Here is a 22620-nt window from a genome sequence, read left to right as displayed (position 1 = left end):
CAAACTGGAGACCCACATCACTATTCACCCTAGCTACCATGCATGCACAATGCACATACTGAGAAAGCTGGCTATCACTTTTTTTACAGCACAGAAAACATGACCAGGTGTCTTACAGACCTTCAGCACTGACTTGTGCTGTATAGCTACTGGATGCATACATGTCCGTTTGGTTGAAAATGCCAAATTGGTTGCACCAAGAGTTCATAATATATATATTGGTTCCACAAGGCTCTGAGTTAATAAGGAGAAAAAACATCCTGACCACCTGGCAGATTTCTGTACACATTCAAGCGTAAATCAGATGGCTGTAGGTTTGAGACTGCATGCCTATGTGCATGCAGGTCCGGCCATGCTGTCATGAATTTTTCTCCTTTCTCCAACTTCTCGATTCAAACATAGTTAACATACTTTCTTAACATTTTTAAACAGGCTGTAGGACCAGCTGTCGTACAGACCTTCAGCACTCGAATATCTTGCACCTCAAAAAAGAAGCTTCTAGCCTCTATAACAATAGACAGCCTGCAATTTTTGTGGTTTGGAGTGCTTGTTTGTACAGGTTATTTAATGCTCCAAACCACAGCAATTGCAGGCTATCTGTTATGGATCAAGTGTGCCTGGCCTTTACAGACCTAACCATGTGATCGTGTTGTAGGATATGCCATAATCTCCTTTATTGACACCGTATAATAGGCACGTTACCAGATGTATGAGTGCGTTAGCTAGCACTATATATATTATACACATACATACTCTATCCCATATAGGATTTAGTGAGATAACATCTTTAATAATGATTGGTGGACTGTTAATTTGGCAGATATGTGCCAATCCGCGGCCCAATTAAACTCCTCGCTGATGAAACCTTGCCACACTTACAATAATCATGTGGGTGCATGGTGGTTTAGAGGAATTGACTGTTGTGTTGATTTAATCGCAATCTCTATTTAGAAGAAAATAGTAAGATCTATATAAGTGTTGACCAACAGATACTTATTTGGATGTTTGAGGATTGTATGGTCCATAATGGGAAATCTGATGCTTCTCCACCACTTTCATACTATCTACAAGTGTTATTCAGGCAAATTATAATACATCTTAAATTCTGTATTAGTCCTACGTAACTTAAATATAATATATATACCAAGGAATATTTTATTTATAGATGCAAAAATCATATCCACAGCTTTTTAGCTTCTTCAAAACTACACTGTAATTGCATAGCTATAGGATTCTCTAATAGTGTAGTCATCATGGATACCATAATAGCATGCATGTGTTTGAATTGCATATTTGTTTTGAGTGCCTCTTCCTCTTGTCAGCTCCTGGATATGCCCTGTCAAGCCCTACAATCATCATTTTGTGGAGGCAAAGAATCATTGACATGCCAATGCATCTGTATGTCTTAAGGTACGTAGGATGAGTCAGTAGTGATCAATATTACTTCAGTGTGTCATGTGCTTCGGAAATTAAAACCATTATTAATCTGCGATAAACATTAATCGCTGCATGCATGTTTTATGTATGTCAACAATACCTACTACAAAGTAGTTGTGATCAACTCACTAGTAGAAAGTGTATGTATGAGCATTACAGTACAATAATAAATTTGTGGTTGATCATGAGTATGTTGTCATTCCATCATCATAATTATTTAGCATGCATTTGGTTTGTGAGAAGTCTGCAGTGCGTGTGTTAAATCAATATTATAAAGATGTGTGTATTTGAAGCTTAATAAGTCCTACCACTTGGGCTGTTTTAGCATAACTGATAAACTATGTTTTTTTTTGTCTTACTTGAACTGATATACAGATATTTTACGATTTTTACCAAATTGGGACAGATGGTGCAGATGGATGCATACTGGCTGATGACGTTATACAAACAGCAGAAGAAATTCCTGGCATCATATTAGAAATTTTGCCAGAGCTAGAGGTGCCAGAGTGAAAGTTACTAAACAATACATGTACATATAGACATAGTCGAGTTACTTAGACAACTGAGACTGTTATAACACGTACTACATATATATACACTAACGATTTGTACGTATATATAGCTTTTTCTGCATATTGGATATTGCCATTAAAAAGTTTGTAATTAGTCTTGTCACATCTCTATAGGGTAAGAGAATTTACATCAAGTAGCCAATGAAACAAGCCCACTAAAATTAATGTACAATTGTCTTGTTTGTGGTTACTTATACCAGTATAGCTAAGTCACAGAGGTATATATAATTGAATAATTACTTTCAAAATTGTGTTTTTTCATCATGAAGAAGCAGCAAAATAGCACATGGTTACTGTAATAGTGGATACAGCTATTTTGTATTCCAAAATCAGAGCTGTTAGCCACAAAATACATGCATGGGATGGTGATGTCTATGAAATGTATTGATATTACCGATAGCATTGTTTCAGCCATCACTTGGTCATCCTGCAATTTCTGTATTGAATACTGTTTGCTAGTTTTTAGGTCTGCATTCTTATCTACATGCAGTTAAGCTGTGGTCTGAAAACTTATGCTAATTGTGTATGAATGCCTTGGGAGCACTCCAGAATATACTACAGCAGCTTTACATGCATCATCACTATCTGCATTCAGAACACAAATGCAGGTACATAAATGACAGCATTATTGTAATAATAAAAAGTATAAAGAAGAGCATTTGTCCAGCAGCATGAGCATAGTGCTTCAAGTATAAGATAGCAGCTCCAGTGAATACAAATAAGTTCAGCAACAAAGCCTAAGTTTTACTCTTAGCTCCATGATTAAAGCATCTATTATTATCTTCTTGTTCTCAAGAGATAGAGGCAGTGCGACATTTTTTTGAGGATACAACAATTGGTTGCATTGATGTAGTCGTAGCGATTGCATAACTGACATTCACACACCCCAGTCGTCCAATTGCAAAGGCCAACACCCAGTCAGTGGAGCTGTGTAATTATAGCTAATGTCCTAATGTAGTTAGCTGCGTGGTACAATTTATCAATTTACATACTATTATAATAATGATCACTGTCAGTGAATCTGCTATCCCTCCCATATACATTATCTTGTCAACACTTCATTGTCGTCTTCACTGCTGCATGTGCATGTTTTGGCTACCATACTATACCATATGTCATTCTGAGACAAACTCATCATTATTTTGCATATATAGAACATATGTACATAATACATTCTGAGTATAATAAAGCCAATAGTTGCACCAACATGTATTGTACATCCTGATAATAAGATACAGTGCATAATTTTGGTAATGATACACTATACATAGCAGAGCATAGAACATGTAGCTATTATATCTGTCAATTTCTTCTGTTTATGATGTTTCCTTTATTGACGTAGTCTCCATGCAAGCTCTCATTATTGTATTTAACATTCTTAAGCATTGTTTTGGTTTCTGCTGCTTTGTTTCCTTTTACATGGTAGATACATACACTTTCTGCTTTTCCACATCTTTAAAAACTCAAAGATAATAGAAGAATACAATGCCTACCGTAAAATGCTAAAACTAGTACAATATTCTTAAATATGAGCCATCACATGTTGAAACTGCAGCATATTGTCTGTAAACCATTTGTGTCATATTATGATAGCTACTATACCACAAGTATTTAAGCATATGCTTAGTTATAAAGCCAAATATCAGTAATTATTGTTACCTTTACGAATAGGCAAACAAATAATGTTATTACAAAAGCTGCATGTCATCAAGTAAGGCACCTTGTATATTCTTTATAAGGGAATGAATTCCACACTACTGAAACGTTAAATTGCCAAACTACAGTTGGTCAAGGTGAACAGTTATCAATAGAGTCAAACATCACTGAATCTAAACCATGTATGTAATTCTAAAAGATAAGTATAACCAACTCAAATTTGAATACTTGGTATTGTGATGACTGTCCTAATAGAGCACTTCAACTGTTTTTAAAGGAGAGCGCTGATAAGGTGTCCCATTTCCCCATCTTAAGTATTCCTTGTTTTACTATAATCAAGCTAGCACCAATAATAATTATACAGCTTAATTCTCTTTACATATTTTGTACCATGCTTGGATAACACTTAAACAGCTATAGATACAATATTATGTGGTGGCAGGGAGTATTTGCCCCAAATTCCCTACTTGCATGAGGACAAGTGTTCAGTATTATGTAATTTGGTCAGTGTATGCTGCATGGTAAATCATGAACCTCAAGCTAGGGAATTTGCAAGTAATGCTGCACTTATATGCATGTATATCGTGTATCTTATTAGAAACGAAACCATCATGTGGAAACGAAACCATCACGTATTTGTGAAATTGTCAAATCTAGTGATTCATACATACCATTATTTAGCTAGGAGTGATATGTATGTTCATGTTGTTAACAATCAATATATCTCTACTACAAAATTGACTCATTAGTAGTAAGTTAACGTAGTTACATATCTAGAGCATGTAAAAACAACTTCACATGAGGTGTTATGGAATGATGTAATAATGATACGGACTTTGGGCAATGACATAGCTATAACTTCTATAGTATGTGTAATAGATATGATTTGTTAATGATTATCCATTGATCTCTTTGTACTGAGCCATTGCACTGTCAAAGTTATGTGTAGATTGAACTGATATAGGATTTATAATGTATTACATAATACTTTTATTAATTCAAAGTAATTATTACTCGTAGTAATAACATTACGATGTATACATAATGCAGTGAAGATGCACTGCAACAGTGTATGTATGTTAAAGTGATGTAGCTATAAGAGTAATCTTAACTTATTCTGGAATCTCTGATCTCCTGCTATATCTAGTAACACAGCAGAAACATCTTCAACAACAGTTATAGTGTCATCAGATAGTAAACAACCATCTCCATCCGATTTCCCATTAGTGCCAATGTTATTAAAGTCGGCAATTAAACACATTGTTTCTGTTGTTGTGAGAACCATATAATTATATCAAGTATTCCTAATTTACATATCATCTTGGTTATTATGTTTGATCTATGGTTACCGACAATATCATACCTATTATCTTTTATCAGGTGACACATACAGGTGCACAGCCAGACTATTATTACTATAATTAGTGCCAGAAACACCAACATCTGTGTGACACCTTCAGCATAGTGCTTCAAGTAAATATTTGCAGCATCAGTAAATGCAAATATATTCAATAGCAATACCTGTGTTTTATTTTTAGCTCCACGATTCATGCAAACTATTCAGTCATTGTCTTCAATAGATAAGGTATAGCACTTCTTAAGAAGACAACAATTGGATGCATTGCTGTAGTAAAAACAAGTGGCAATAGCGATTCACAAATTCCATTTGTCTCATTACAAATCCCCTTGGCCACACCTGAAGGGTTGCCACACTCAAGACTTGAGGTACATACACGTATGGTTAGTCTCATTAACATCGAAATGTGCTTTGCATCCCACTACAAATAAGAACAATACCTTTACACTTTATAATTCCTCCATTTGGATCCATGCATGGAGTATTACATACACAATTTGTACCTTGATTGTACACTTTGCTTACCCAACATTATTAGCAGAGAAGTGCAAACAAAGGTAAACATGCCAAATGCGGCCCTCATTGCACAAAATGTTATAAATAAAACATGCACAAAGAAGGGTTATATAGTGCCTGCAGCACTTTCTGAGAACTCCTGCAATGACAAGTGGGAATGTATGCTACCATGTTAGGTGCTATTTGTGATTCTTTGATATCTTTTTAAAAAATTGTATTGTGCTTCACATGAGCATGGCAGTGCTCATGTGAAGCATTGCTGTATATGCTCATAGTTATGTGGTTAACTATGAGCATGTGAAGCACAATGTTTACCACGTAACCATGAGCACATAACCATATTATAATATGGTTACGTGCCCATGGTTACGTGCCCATGGTTACGTGGTAAATACATTGTTAATATGTTGTCATTCCATCACCATATGTGACCGGATTTGCGAAAAGGTACCTTTTCCACACATTTGACATACCAGCAAACAAAATGATGTAACACTTGCCTCGTTATACTGATTAACTTGCTCTTAGTATCACAATGTAGCCAGATACTGTAGCTACATTCTTTGAAAAGTTCAAGCAATTATTTGCCATGATTAAAAAGTTATGAAGCTTTAAAGTTCAAACAATGGGTCAAATTTTGTGTGTGAAAAAGGTACCTTTTCGCAAATCAGGTCACATATTTGGTTTGCATTTGGTTCACATGACCTTCTGAGAAATCAGCATAATGAGTGCAGGTTAATGTTACAATATGGGATAGTTGTATAATTTGTGAAGACTTGAGAGAAAACAGCAATCAGTGATAGAAAAAATAATGACAGCAACGATGATAATTTCATTACTCTTCATGCCCATGCCAGTGTAATGATTGTATAACAATCACTTTGTATACTAGCATTGATTTAAATGTGTTAAGCAATTTCCTGTTAGCCATGGGAGTAACTCTTTCAACTACATTTGCTGATGTACCGGTGTGGAAATCACAAAAATAATATGCATTTTTTTTGGTTGACTTATGTTTTCATTGAGCTATACTCACTTATTACCTTGCCACATAGGGTTGGGAAATATTTCGATAAATCGCCAATATCACATAATGAAGTGCCCACAATACTATCATCGCATGTATTTAGTCTTCACATTATTGCATAAGAAATATTTATCACATTTTGCAATAATCATCACACTTATTGTGTCCATTCTGAGCCTCATATTTGAAACAGTTCATGTATACTATTGCTAACCAGGTCAAATAGTTAACTTATTGACAAAAGAAACATTTTTCATGAAGTAGCTCTCACTGAAAACAAGCACTCATATTGACATCACAGACCTTTCAAACTGTGTAGTTCTGTTTTAATTTTCAAATGCAATATTGCAACAATCGCATTAAAAGCTATCGCATGTCACAAATTAAATGTTGCTCAACCCTAGCAGAGATACGGTACAACAAGATTGATTGCAGACTAAGTTCAAGTTTTTGTTTTATAATTGTTACAGTGATGTATACGTGTGTATACAATATGTTATAATGCTATTACTATCATTAGTGCATATAACTGCCAACTGTATGTGACTTGTGAACATAAATGCATTGTTCAGTAACTTTTACTCTGCGGCCACCTCTGGCAAAACATCTAATATAACACCAGGAATATCTTCTGCTGTTTGTATAACATCATCAGCTAGTATACATCCATCTCCATCCAGTTTACCATTTGTCCCAATTTGATAGAAATCATAAAATATCCATATCAGTTCAAGTATGATAAAAAAGCTAGCTAAACAGTCAGTTATGCCAAATGCAAGTGCCTTTTTAACACAGCGGCATACAATGTCACTATCAGTACACAGGAGACGATTGCAAGTGTAAAACCGACAGCATACGGTGATAAGAAACACTATAAAGAAGAGCACCTGTCCAACAGCAAGAGCATAGTGCTTCAAATAGAAGTTAGCAGCTCCAGTGAATGCAAATATGTTCAGCAACAATGCCTGGGTTTTACTCTTAGCTCCATGGTTCATACATATTATTCTGTTGCTCTCAAGGTATAGAGTACGACATTTTTTGATGATACAGCGGTTGGTTACATTGTTGTAGTCATAGCAACTTTTCATCTGACATTCACACATCCCAGTTGTCCCATTACAAAGGCCAACGCCCAATGGAGTTCCACAATCCTGATGTACATTACAGGAGTAGTTAGCTTCAAACTCTGAATCCAAGTTTTGCCCATTGCAGCTGGTTGTGGTCAGTACTAAAGAGTATAAATGTAATTGCAAGTCTAGATCTACGAATTACTATACATATATAATTATAATTGAAATAAACTCACAAGCATCAGTGGTGCCATCACTCAATGTTAACAATATTATTATCATTCATGCATGCACTACATATCAGACTTATACACACACTCATTATTACCTAAAATTAAGAACAATGCTACAGCACTTGTTCTTGGTGAAAAGTTAAACATAATCAATCTCTCACTCCATAGAAAGGCTTACAATAACAAAAATGAGACTGTTTCAGACTAGTTTAGGTATATATACTTGGAATACGGCTACATTTAGCTAACCACTAATTGTTTTGCCAAGAATAAACTGGTGCATCCAAAATTGGATCCTATTTTATCACTGTGGTTTTGATATGCTGTATAACAGAACAGCAGTTCAAGGTACACATGGCATTGGTTCAATTAATCTCTGAGAATTCTGTGTACTTGCATCTTCTAAATACTGTCCGTATCACTAAGTGCTACAAATTGTGCTTGCATTGCAGGATATGTGACCAAAGTTATCAGGAGTTTCACACACAGTAAATGATCCATATCATTACACTGTACATTGTGATAATCTATATATTAATTGATCAGCATTGAGCTGAGCAACACATTGTTAATTGTAATGTAGGAGTGGAAATTTGTAGTTATGTCAAATTCAAAAAAGTTCCAATTTATAGAAGCGGATGTGTGTGGAAGATCCTTTCACATATAGAGAACTGGACTTTCTGTGGAAATGCCGAGTTGTGTAATAGAGTTCTCCATGTCAAATATATATAGTAAAGTATGCATCTTCTTGCTTGCTTACTTACTTGCTTATAATCACTCCCTTACTGAATCCGAAAGAAGAAGTGGATTGAATTTAAAATGTATTCGTGTACATAAATATAAACGTATGTTAATGAAAAACTAACATGCGTATAATTAGATAATTTTTACTTACTTACTTATTTGCTTACTTACATACATATGTACATACTTGTACTTACTAAAGTTACTTATTTACTTACTATGATCTAATTTGTATGGCAATAACTATAATAATAGTTTCATGTCATATTAAAATCTTGATAGCATTGATATCGATAGCTGTTTGTATACCCCTGTATACATATTATCTAGTGTTTGCATCCTGTAACATTGGAAGATAAAAAATTTGGGCATACAAAATTGTATATTATTAGGATACTAAATTGCCAGTTCCTATATATACACAAGCAATCAAGCATGAGTTATTGAAGCTAATGTACTGTAACTGCTGTATTCTCCTGCAGTATATTATATACAAGTATATACATATCACTTTAATTATTATGCCAACATTGTAACATGAGCAATGTTTACACTGAGGAATAAACCACAACTGAGCTTAGCTTTTGATGATTACTGTCATTATGAAATTCTTGCGGGAATTGTAACAATAAAAATTCACCATACAAATACATAGATAGCTACACATCATTCAGTTTTCATTGAGTGTGTACACATCCACTAAGAGTGTGTAATTCATATTCATGAAAGATCGTATATGTGACTTTGTTTTGAAAAGCCTACCTTTTTGGCACATTGGTCAAATTTCTGTTTTATAGCTTACATGAGACACTGGGTGTATATCTGTCTTATGTCAAAATTTTAGCTTAATAATTATCTTGAAGAATTCCCAACTTGAATCCCAAGATATGGCCAATTTACTGTCCAATACATATTACAAATTAACTTTTTATAGTAATGCATTGAGTCCTGTGAGTGATTAAGTGTGACAAATGGTGACAAATCACTTTGTTGTCCAAAATTTCTATTCTAACTATTCAAATTAGATAACAGGAGATTTCTGATGGTGGTATCAAATATTTTCTTCAATAAAATTGCATGTACCATTGTTAAAAATTTAGTTTTACCATTTAGCTAGCTAATTACCTGACCATATTACCTAAGTTAATTGGTGTCCCACACATGTAAAATTCCTACATGAAAATCATCCATATCTCCCAGGTAAAAGAAGCTATGGGCATGATACTTCACAGCAAGAAGGTTTAATAGAGTCTTTATCTTAATGTGACTGTATAAAATATTTTTTTCAATTGCTGAAATTTTCAGTTGAGTGTTCCCAAAAATTTTGCATGTGTCAAAAAGGTATACGCAGGTTTCCAAAATATGCACACAGAATAAAATAGTGTGATGAATAGGCACCAGCCTATTATGCTGGCATAAGTTTGAACATAATAGGTGCCTGACACTGAGCATCAAGCATAATGCTAGCATATTGGGCAGAATAATTGTCATACTGTAAGCAAAAATGTATGCCACAGGATGGTTTATTTATAGCTGAACTCCTACAAGGTGACTTCTTATAGCTGATCTCTCGACAGGGTGATTTGGTTGTATAGCTGAACTCTCAATGTTGTGCTGCTGACAACTATTGCTCAATGAGAGCACAATACAAATTGCATCTGGATCAGACTGCTGTAACTCTTGGTTTTTACTGTAATCTTATGATATCTCTTTTGACGACCACTATGTTATGCTGGATTCCACAGCCTAAGAACCAATGAACTAAGAAATGTAGCTGTTAGCTGGTGCACACCTTCATCAAAATATTAGCTTATACCCTTATAACTATACACTTGTTTCTATCTGCAATATTGTCATGAGTCAGTGTTTAATAAAACTAGAGTACATCTGTTAGTTATGCTTTTAACCAACAACATGTAACTACACATACTGTATACGTAACTAGTTATGTTCTATATGAGCAATACATTATGCGAATAGAGCAACATATACTGCTATATAATGGAGTTTGTGAATTATTTGTGTCCATTTAGTGACCACTGTACATATTTACAAGGTGCAATTGTGACTACACAGTTGTGCTAAACTGTTTAGATTATACAGTAATTATTAATGTTTTGACTGCTGGTTTTACATGGAAATGTTTTTGTAGTTATGTTATGGTTTCATTGGTATTGCATGCATGTGATGTGGTGTATAAGAAACCACATGATTATCAATGTGACCACAGTTGGTATATGTATTTTAATAAAATGGTCTAGTACTTGTCAACGCTTCATACTTAATATACTGGACATATGTTTACACTAACACATTCTACGTACCTCACTTGCACTAAGAAATGTGGAGGAGGACTGGAGAGGATTTCCAACACATACTCCTTGGATCCAAATTGTTAACTGAACAGTAAATAGTGTGCATAATTCCAGTAGTTTGTCTTACTTCCAAAGGCTAATTAGCACTTGTTTTACTCAACACTAAACTCACTTCCTCTTACTAAGCCTCTTATCTCAGTGATTCTTGAGCCTATATACACTTGCATGGATAAGGAATAAGCAGGCAACAATAAAACCAATTATGTAATGCTATTTTTTATGTAGCAAATGTGTGACCAAGCATGTTTGCATGGCTACAGTTCTTGATCACGAATTAAGAAGGTGCATACTGCATTCTCATTACCCTCTATTGCTATCTGCCTTGTTTCTAAAGTTGTGGACTGTCCAAATAATAGGTCTCTCCAGCTCTCTCTGTGTCTGTCTAAGTTTTATCACAATTGAACAGTGCATCAGACATGGGACTTCTCAATGTGTACGTATGATATCACTGCTGCTACCAGGCTGAACACTTTCTGGGTGTGACCTACTGTAGTAACTACTATGAGATAGAATAGCATGTCGCTGAATTTTTGATCAGGTCATTTAGTAGCTGACAAAGACATTCAGTAGCTGATTAGAGTCATTGTAAAAATCAAGAGATACATCATTGTTGTCATCTACGACTCAGACAAAACTCCTGCTCTTAGGAAACTGGTAAAACTGTTTCCACAGTACAATAATCGTACTGTTTCCACAGTACGATAATCATACTGTGAAAACAGTTCTACCACGTTTCTTCATGGATACCAGCTGGCAGCTACATAGGTTGTGCTGGTCAATGATTCAGACTTGTTGTCTAGTAGTCAGGATGTATGGAAATGTTACAGTACAGTAGGTTGTCAAAGCAGTGCTCTAAGATTATGTAGATGGCTAGATGCCTTATACTGGATGACAACTAAATTATATACCACTATTCTATATATGCACAACTGACTGAACACATTTTTTAGTCGTACAAAGTGTCCCTTACAGATGAATTGTTAATGCTGATACAGCTGTATAATAGTTCTGCCTAATGATTGCTACTATGCAAGCTAGCATGACCTGATCAAAGAGCACAGGTGACCATCTTAAACACATGTCTGCTACTGCCATTTGCTGTTTTAACTGGTGTGCTGTCTTTAAGTGCAAGTAGAAAACAAATCTCAATGGCTACCTTGGATCTATAAGGAAGTGATGGTTATGTACACCGTACACTAAGAAAAAATACACACACTCTCCAACTGACCACAATTAACTTGAACCACCTTACTGCAGCAGAAAACTCATTCAATTCTAATTTGGAATCTGCTAAAGCCACCTATGAGACTAACTTAATTGAATCCCTACTCACAATCTAACCCAGCCGTTTATTGATATTTGAGGAGTATCACCAACCATTAAGGAATACCTGCTACCGTTTTATTTATACTATTTATTGTTACTGGGCAGACGACAATTGCCAATGCGCCTAGGGGGCGATCAACACCCCAAAGAAATCATACATACACATAAAATATACAGCAAACAATTAGATAGAAAATAAGTAATTAGTAAATGTATCTATGTTTTCTGACAGATACTGGCAAGCTGTTCCAATCTTTGATTGTTCTTGGAAAAATGAATGCTGGTAATAACTGGACCGTGTACTGGGTTGGATAAAGTGGTGAGTGTGGTGGTGTCTGGTTGATCATAATAATAGAGTTGGCAAGAAATATGGTGGAATGGATAATCCTGATAGGTCGTTGATCCCTTTGTAAAATGTTTGTAGTCGACCACCGTTGTGTTCAATGATACTCATGCTTCTTCTGACTATGACAAGGAAAACCTATTCAACAATTACTTTAGGTCTGTTTTTGCCAAAGATTCATATGTCACTTCTGATTTACCTAACTACCTTCATCGCACTAACTACATTGATAACATAGAAATTTCTGAAGAGGAGGTATTTGAAGCTATAACAAGTCTCAATTCAAATAAAGCAGTGGGCATTAATCCTAATATCCTCAAGTACTGTGCTTCAGTTCTAGTTCAACCAATACATCATTTGTTTCTACTAACTCTTGCTCATCAGTCACTTCCACAAGATTGGAAAACTCATATAATTTCACTAGTATTCAAGTCTGGAAACAAAAGTGCAGTCAACAATTATCGACCCATATCCCTCCTGTGTATTATGTCAAAAGTTCTAGAACGAATGATTATTAACAAAATTAGTGAGTTGATTATTGATGCTAATCCACCAAACCAATTTGGATTTCTCCGTGGACAATCATGTACACAACAACTCCTTTTTTCAATTATATCTATGAAGCAGCAGCTAACAACACTCAAACTGATGTCATAAACCTAGATTTTAAAAGCCATTTGACACAATTCCTCATGATAAACTACTAGTGAAGCTCTTCAATACTGGCATAACTGGTAATCTATGGAGATGGTTTCACTGCTATCTTACTATAACCGGATACAATGTGTAAGAATCAACAATCAACTATCTGATGTTGTGATGTATTACTACTACCAGTCCTCTCAGGAGTGCCACAAGGAAGCATATTAGCCCCACTGTTATTTCTTATGACGATCTCCCATTGCTTGTTAAGTTTTCTAAAATGTTTTTGTTTGCTGATGATACCAAGTGCCACAGAAGGATATGTAGCACTTCTGATTTTGCAAAGTTACAAGAGGACTTAAATGTTTTTTACCACTGGAGCCTCAACAATCATTTATACTTTGGTGTGCCCAAATATTTTTTACTAGGCTACCACTTCAAATTGCCTACCTCATACTACCTTGGAGACACTGAACTTTCCACAACAGCAACTCACAAAGATCTAGGAATCACAGTCACATCAACTTTACCCTGGTCTGCACATTATGACCAAATTCTCAGTAAAGCTTACAAAATTTCCAATCTTATCCGTTGAACACATTCAAAAGCTCCCCTTAATTCCCTTCCAATTCACGCTAGTCTTGTATATGTACACCAGCAGATGGTCTATCCTGATTCAAATTGTGAAAATCAGCTATAATATAAAAATAATAAATATGTAGGTAATTATAACAAAAAAAAGTATGTATAGGTCTAGAGCAGTACAAACTACTGTTGACTATAGTGTGGAGGCCATTGAACAGAGAAATTTAGGAAGAGGTACTTGGGTAACCTATATCTTAAACTTAGTACTAGCCAGTTAGGAAGATAATAGAACTACATTAGTATAAGTATATTGTCATAGGCAATGGAAATTCATGGAAACAACAGGCACATGGCTAAAAATCAGTGGAGATGGTCAATATTTTCAACATTAAAATTTGATATTCTCTAATATAACAGTCAATTACTCTAACAGAAATATCAAAGGATTTCACTGGAGCTCTGCTACACTATAGGGACAATGTGTAAGTTGAAATCAAGCCTCTTCTTCTTCTCTCCACTGATCCCTTATAATTGTACCAAATATCCTACCATTCCAATGTTGAAATTCTACACTAGTATTTTTGTGGTATGTATAGCTATTAAAAGGCTCCTTGTGGCTAAATTAAGACACACGATAGTGTGTCGTGCGGCCCAAGAAGCCGGCGCGCCACACCGTGAGTATATTAACAGGAAGAAAGAAAACGCAATTTTCACACCTATGCAGCTCTGTGATCCCTTATCCGATTGGAACCAAATTTGCTAGAGACGTGCCGCCCAGTTAGGGGAGTCTACATACCAAATTTGAAGAAAAGCGCTCCAGCCATTTCCGAGGTACGAGCGAACAAAATTTCGTTTTAATTTCTTCGTTTTTTTCTTCTTCATTTCGCACACTTCTCAAAATCCGCCATAAAACACGAATGCGTGCTCGGATCGGGCTGAAATTTGGCACACTTAAAGGGCTCATTAAGGCGGATCTCTGTACCAACTTTGGTAGGAATCCGATGTACATTCACGGAGTTATTACCGATTATTTTCGTAAAATAAGGTCGAAGGTCTGTCACGCCTACAGGGTAAACCCCTTGGAGGAATCAGTTGAAAATTGATATGTAGATGGAGCAACCATCGTAGGAGTGCCTTTTTGTGGTTTGAAAGGAATCGGAATAAAGACCATCGAGATATGACACAAAACCCAACCTGTGTCAAAATTACGCGATCGATTTTTATGAATAAAAAAACTATTAGTTTTCGTGTCTACCAGGCAAACCGCTTAGAGCAACGAGCTGAAAATCAGTATGTAGCTGGAATAATCATCATGGAAAGTTCTTGCAGTAGTACAGAAGAATCGGATTACAAATCACTGAGTTATGATTCGAAAGGCAACTATGTGCAGCAAATGCGAGATCGAGATACTCTAATAAAACAGTCACCCTAATAAAGCATTCAGCTGCATGTATAATTTACTCAGTTACATTACATTGCAAGTTATTCTGTAGGGAATTCAGCTACAAACAAGTCACCCTGTAGCCAGATCAGCTAGAAGAAGGTACCTAATAGAGAGTTCAGCTACAAAGAAGCCATCATGTAGAGAGTTCAGCTGAAATAAATCACCCTGTAGAGAATTCAGCTACAAACAAATTGCCCTGTAGAGAGATCAGCTAGAAGAAGTTACCTTGTAGAGAGTTCAGTTACAAAGAAACAATCATGCAAAGAGTTTAGATGCAAACAAATCACCCAGTACTCAGAAAGTTCCGCTATGAACAGATCACACTATAGAGAGTTCAGTTAGAAACAAGTCATCCTGTAGAGAGATCAGCTAGAAGAAGTCACATTGTAGAGAGTTCAGTTACAAAGAAACAATCATGCAAAGAGTTTAGCTGCAAACAAATCACCCAGTAAAAAGCTCCGCTATGAACAGATCACACTATAGAGAGTTCAGTTAGAAACAAGTCATCCTGTAGATAGATCAGCTAGAAGAAATCACTTTGTAGAGAGTTCAGCTACAAAGAAACCACCATGTAAGAGAGTTCAGCTGCAAACAAATCACCTGTAGAGAGTTCAGCTAGGAACAAGTCACCCTGTACAGAGATCAGCTAGAAACAAGTCATCCTGTAGAGAGTTCAGCTAGAAGAAGTTACATTGCAGAGAGTTCAGCTACAAACAAATCACCCTGTAGATAGTTCAGCTAGAAACAAGTCTCCCTGTAGAGAGATCAGCTAGAAACAAGTCACCCTGTAGAGAGTTCAGCTAGAAGAAGTTACATTGTAGAGAGTTCAGCTACAAAGAAACTACCATGTAGAGAGTTCAGCAGCAAACAAATCGCCCTGTAGAGAATTCATCTACAAACAAATCACCCTGTAGAAAGATCAGCTAGAAGAAGTTACCTTGTAGAGAGTTCAGCTAGAAACAAATCACCCTGTAGAGGGTTCAGCTACAAACAAGTCACCCTGTAGAAAGTTCAGCTAGAAGAAGTTACATTGTAGAGAGTTCAGCTACAAGAAACTACCATGTAGAGAGTTCAGCAGCAAACAAATTGCCCTGTAGAGAATTCAGCTACAGACAAATCACCTTGTAGAAAGATCAGCTAGAAGAAGTTACCTTGTAGAGAGTTCAGCTACAAACAAATCACCCTGTAGAGAGTTCAGCTAGAAACAAGTCACCCTGTAGAGAGATCAGCTAGAAGCAAGTGACCCTGTAGAGAGTTCAGCTAGAAGAAGTTACATTGTAGAGAGTTCAGCTACAAAGAAACTACCATGTACAGAGTTCAGCTGCAAACAAATTGCCCTGTAGAGAATTCAGCTACAAACAAATCACCCTGTAGAAAGATCAACTAGAAGAAGTTACCTTGTAGAGAGTTCAGCTACAAACAAATCACCCTGTAGAGAGTTCAGCTAGAAACAAGTCACCCTGTAGAGAGTTCAGCTAGAAGAAATTACGTTGTAGAGAGTTCAGCTACAAAGAAACTACCATGTAGAGAGTTCAGCTGCAAACAAATTGCCCTGTAGAGACAAACAAATAATCCTGTAGAAAGATCAGCTAGAAGAAGTTACCTTGTAGAGAGTTCAGCTACAAACAAATCACCCTGTAGAGGGTTCAACTACAAACAAGTCACCCTGTAGAGAGTTCAGCTAGAAGAAGTTACATTGTAGAGAGTTCAGCTACAAAGAAACTACCATGTAGAGAGTTCAGCTGCAAACAAATTGCCCTGTAGAGAATTCAGCTACAAACAAATCATCCTGTAGAAAGATCAGCTAGAAGAAGTTACCTTGTAGAGAATTCAGCTACAAACAAATCACCCTGTAGAGAGTTCAGCTAGAAACAAGTTACACTGTAGAGAGATCAGCTAGAAACAAGTCACCCTGTAGAAAGTTCAGTTAGAAGAAGTCACATTGTAGAGAGTTCAGCTACAAAGAAACTACCATGTAGAGAGTTCAGCTGCAAACAAATTGCCTTGTAGAGAATTCAGCTACAAACAAATCATTCTGTAGAAAGATCAGCTAGAAGAAGTTACCTTGTAGAGAGTTCAGCTACAAACAAATCACCCTGTAGAGAGTTCAGCTAGAAACAAGTCACCCTGTAGAGAGATCAGCTAGAAACAAGCCACCCGTAGAGAGTTCAGCTAGAAGAAGTTACATTGTAGAGAGTTCAGCAGTTTAGCTGCAAACAAATCGCCCTGTAGAGAATTCAGCTACAAACAAGTCAACCTGTAGAAAGATCAGCTAGAAGAAGTTACCTTGTAGAGAGTTCAGCTACAAACAAACCACCCTGTAGAGAGTTCAGCTACAAACAAGTCATCCGGTAGAGAGATCAGCTAGAAGGGTCACCTTGCAGAGAGGTCAGCTACAAAGAAATCACCCTGGTTCATCTTTTCTTCTTCCTGTAGTAAAGAAAAAATGACAGGTTAAAAAGCGGCTTTGGGGTATACAAATACAAAAAGAAGTGAAATCTAATCCAAAACAGCCAAGCTGTGAAAAAAGAGTGCGGCCCTGAGAAAGGCTATGGTGAAAAAAGATGTGAAATCCAAGGTGGCGGCCAAGAAATGGCTGTGATGGTAAGTTAATGGTAAAAATTTTAATAACAACAATTCAAGTGAATTTGGTGCCGTTTGATCTTGGCACAAAATTCACCTGAATTGTCGTTATTAAAATTTTTACCATTAATTTACCATCACAGCCATTTCTTGGCCGCCACCTTGGATTTCACATCTTTTTTCACCATAGCCTTTCTCAGGGCCGCACTCTTTTTTTACAGCTTGGCTGTTTTGGATTAGATATATAATTAATTGTGAATATATTAATCACTATGTACCATTTACAATTATTTGTGATTTAAAGGATTGGAGCCGGGATAAAGACATTTGTCTGCTATCATACTTGTTTCTTGGAGCACCCCTATGGGAATCCAACCACTCCTAGTTAAGGAATTGGATATTTACATCAATGTTTGAAATCATAATTTGAACTATGATCATGCAATCCCATTTGGCTTGCATTAGATGTACACTATGTGTCCAGTGTCAGAATTATCTTGTATGCAACCATCTATACAGACTACATGGTAAGCAATTAAATTATACTATAGTACAACTCAACACAGCTACTACACTTTTATGCTTATAAGTATACCACCAGCATATAATGTGATGCTATGATTCAAATATTGACAATTTGTTACCATTCATTAGACAACCAAACACTGTCAAGAAATTAATAAATACATTTCACAATTGAAAGATATACAGAAGTGGTGATCATGTATGAAGCAAGTACATAAAAATATCTACAGTGAAGAATCTAGGAAATAATTAAAAGAAAATTATTATTACTGAATGTTGAACATATTATATAGTCAACTTTCTACAAGTTGTAGAAAAAACGTAATAATATACAACTATGCATACATAGTATTACTGATGCACTCACATCTTAAACTTCTATGCATAATTGTACTATAGTAGGCATACACTGTATGGGTTGAATGTGATGCAATACAATCCTTTGGAATAAATGGTGAGCTAATTAAGTTAAGGCTTTGCTCAACCTTACAACCTATTAATAACAGTATTAAAGTATATTTTGATTATATTAATTAACTAAATTTTGTAGTAAAGATTTGATAAACAACTCTCTAATGATGTCACAGTAGTAAATTCCTGAAAGCATTTTGGGCTAAATTTTTGACTCACGCCTAGCTAGTATTATCATAAAACTGTTGAATTTACTATTTGTGCCTGCAGTTGTATAATAGCTTCCACTACTTTTATTTGATTGCACAGCAATCATAAATTTCAATAACTAGACTTTTGAGTACAAATTGCATTGATAGAAAAAATCAGACTGCATATATAGTACCTGTATTGAAAAGTGGGAATATATGCTATCATGTTAGGTGCTATTTGTGATTCTTTAAATCTATTGTTATTTTTGTAAATAATTGTTTTGTGTTTCACATGAGCATGGTAGTGTAAAAATAACCACGTGCACATGGTTAATATGTTGTCATTCCATCACCATATTTGGCTTGCAATTAGTTCAGATGTCCATCTGAGAAATCAGTGTTAAATCAACATAATGTGTACAGCTCAAATGTGACTGGGCCTGCAAAAATAGGGCACGCGGGCACAAACTACACCCCATCACATACTATCACATATCTCAGTACTGGGATAGAATATTTGCATTCTGTAACTTGTATTCTAAAGCTAACTAAATGTGTAATAAGTGCTGAAAATGTCATGGACAAGCAATAATGAAATACAAAGTTATGACTGATCAAAGTTTTTAAAAAGTAGGTAATTTTTATGTGCCTACATGCCCTATTCTTGCAGGCCAGGTCACAAATTTTGATGTTACAATATAGGATAGCTGTAAAAACAGACTCAGGAGAAAAGATAGCTATTTCAAAAGTAATGTAATGGTGAATTTAAAAAACATAATGACAGCAATGATGACAATAATTATCGCTCATGCCAGTGTTAATGATTGCATAACAATCACTTTGTGAGCATGCAATTTACTGTGTTGAGCAATTTACAGTTTTTACTGTTAGCCATGGTTGTTTTGCTGCTCCAGCAGGTGAAGCCCCTTCAGTCAAGCAAATATTCTTACATGTGTATATAATTTGCTGGTAGTTATTAGCTATCACATTTGGGTTGACTCCACAGCCACGGCTTAATAATCACTGTCAATTTTCCTTATGAATGTTACAAGAATATTTGTGATTTATAGCTGCCTATCAGAATACAAATTTATGTGTACAAATACACAGGTGTATAATAGCAGGAGCCCACAGCCATGGGCTGTTTTGCTGAAGTGACTTAGAAAGTAAGTCTTTCAACTACATTACAGCTGTTTTACCGGCATAAAAACCACAAAAACAATAATGCATGTTGACTTATTTTCACTGAGCTATACTTACAACTTGACATAAATTCCAACTTATTGCTTTACTCCATGCAGAGATACGACAAGATAAATTGTAAACCAAATTCAAGTTTTTGTTTATTATTGCACGTGTAGTAAGTGTATGCATACAAAAGATATTACTGTCCATTAGTGCATAAAACTGCCAACTATATGTGACTTGTGAACATAAATGTATTGTTCAGTAACTTTTACTCTGCGGCCACCTCTGGCAAAACATCTAATATAACACCAGGAATATCTTCTGCTGTTTGTGTAACATCATCAGCTAGTATACATCCATCTCCATCCAGTTTATCATTTGTCCCAATTTGATAGAAATCATAAAATATCCATATCAGTTCAAGTACGATAAAAAAGCTAGCTAAACAGTCAGCTATGCCGAATGCAAGCGTCTTCTTAACACAGCGGCATACAATGTCATTATTAGTACACAGGAGATGAATGCAAGTGTAAAACCGACAGCATACGGTGATAAGAAACACTATAAACAAGAGCATCTGTCCAACAGCATGAGCGTAGTGCTTCAAATAGAAGTTAGCAGCTCCAGTGAATGCAAATATGTTCAGCAACAATGCCTGGGTTTTACTCTTACCTCCATGGTTCATACATATTATTCTGTTGCTCTCAAGGTATAGAGTGTGACATTTTTTGATGATACAGCGATTGGTTACATTGTTGTAGTCATAGCAACTTTTCAGCTGACATTCACACATTCCAGTTGTCCCATTACAAAGACCAATGCCTAATGGAGTTCCACAATCCTGATGTGCATTACAGGAGTAGTTAGCTTCAAACTCTGAATCCAAGTTTTGTCCATTGCAACTGGTTGTGGTCAGTACTAAAAGGGTAAATGTAATTGCAAGTATAGATCTGCGAAGTACTATAATTAAAATAAATTCACTGGCATAATAGTATTAATACTCATGCATGCACACACTTACTTGACAATTAGCTACTTACCAAAAACTAAGAACAACACTGCAGCACTTGTAGTTAAACATAATCAATTTCTCACTCCACCGAAAGGCTTACAATAACAAAAACGAGACTGCTTCAGACCAGCTTAGGCTAAAACTACTAATTGTTTTGCCAAGAATAAACTGGTGCATCCATAATTGAATCCTATTTTACCACTATGATATTGATGTGCTGTGTAAAACAAAAGTTCAAGATATACATGGCATTAACCTCTGAGAATTCTGTAATAATAGTGTACATTTTCTAAAGGTTGCTACTGTTCCTATCACTAATATAAGTGCTAAAAATTGCATTGCAGGATATGTAACCAGACTGATTTATGAAAGGAGTTCACGCACACACACACACTCACGCACGCACGCACGCACACACAATCAAATTCACTTTGTTGAGTCATTTCACTATACATTAATTAGTCAGCAATGAGCTGAGTAACACAAATAATATAGGAGTGGAGATTTGTAGTTATGTCAAATCAGTTAAAAAAAGCTCCAATTTACTATGATAGACAGGGATGTATGTGGACGATTCTTTCACATAATAGACAACTGGACTTTCTGTAGTAATACAGAGTTTTGTGATAGAGGTCTCCAGTCAAAGTATGTATAGTGCTGCTAGTGTATCTACTTACTTATTTACTTACCATGATCTATTTTTGCATGACAGTATGATATTTTTTTATATTAGTTACAGATTATATTAAAATTTTGATATCTATTGATGTTGAATCAAATTATTATAACTACAAGTTTAAGGAAAAATTAGGAATTTCAAAGTTCAATTAGGAATCATAGAAAAAAAGTAGGGAAACAAGGGAAGTTCCCTACACCTGCAGATATACTAGTGAGTCTATACCCCAAGACCAAGGGATTAAATGTTCAGCTATCTCAAGATCCTATCTTGAGATTGCTGCTGTTTTTCAAAAAAAAATTCTCTACTCCACTATTTGATTATAGATTGCCTTACAATTTAGCCTATAGTCATAGTTACTTTTATTACAGTCCACGATTACAATTGCCCTAAAATCTAGCTAATAAAACAATAGTTTCTCTAAAACCTAATTTCAAACCCTATAACTATGCTGCCTCTATATACATAGTTCTTTTTATCCTATCGATTCACCATTTCCTTAAAACATCCAGATTTCAGTCATATCTCTCAAATTGCTTCCAGATTCAATCTCATCACAGCTATGTTTCAAAAATTTCCTGGGGCAGTATATAAGCCCCAGCCCCCTTCAGCCTTCCCCATCCACTGATACTTCACTACATAAGTTCTCTCTTCACTACTTTAGCTATTTAGACAATCACAACAATTATTATAGAGTACAATATGTA

At 35.6% G+C, this 22620-nt stretch overlaps 1 long non-coding RNA gene across 1 annotated transcript; it reads right to left on the bottom strand.

The window, feature by feature from the left end:
* Positions 1-20367: 20367 nt before the first annotated feature.
* On the bottom strand, positions 20368-21666 carry LOC136251145 (uncharacterized). The gene is made up of 2 exons (XR_010698959.1): positions 21266-21666; positions 20368-21143 (listed from the first exon to the last, which is right to left on the bottom strand). It is a non-coding gene; the product is annotated as an uncharacterized lncRNA (long non-coding RNA).
* Between the last annotated feature and the right edge of the window lie 954 nt (positions 21667-22620).

The sequence above is a fragment of the Dysidea avara genome, chromosome 1 (assembly GCF_963678975.1).
Source record: "Dysidea avara chromosome 1, odDysAvar1.4, whole genome shotgun sequence".
Taxonomy (NCBI): Eukaryota; Metazoa; Porifera; class Demospongiae; order Dictyoceratida; family Dysideidae; genus Dysidea; species Dysidea avara.
The sequence above is the reverse complement of the archived record's forward strand: the minus strand, read 5'-3'. Positions and strand labels throughout refer to the sequence as shown.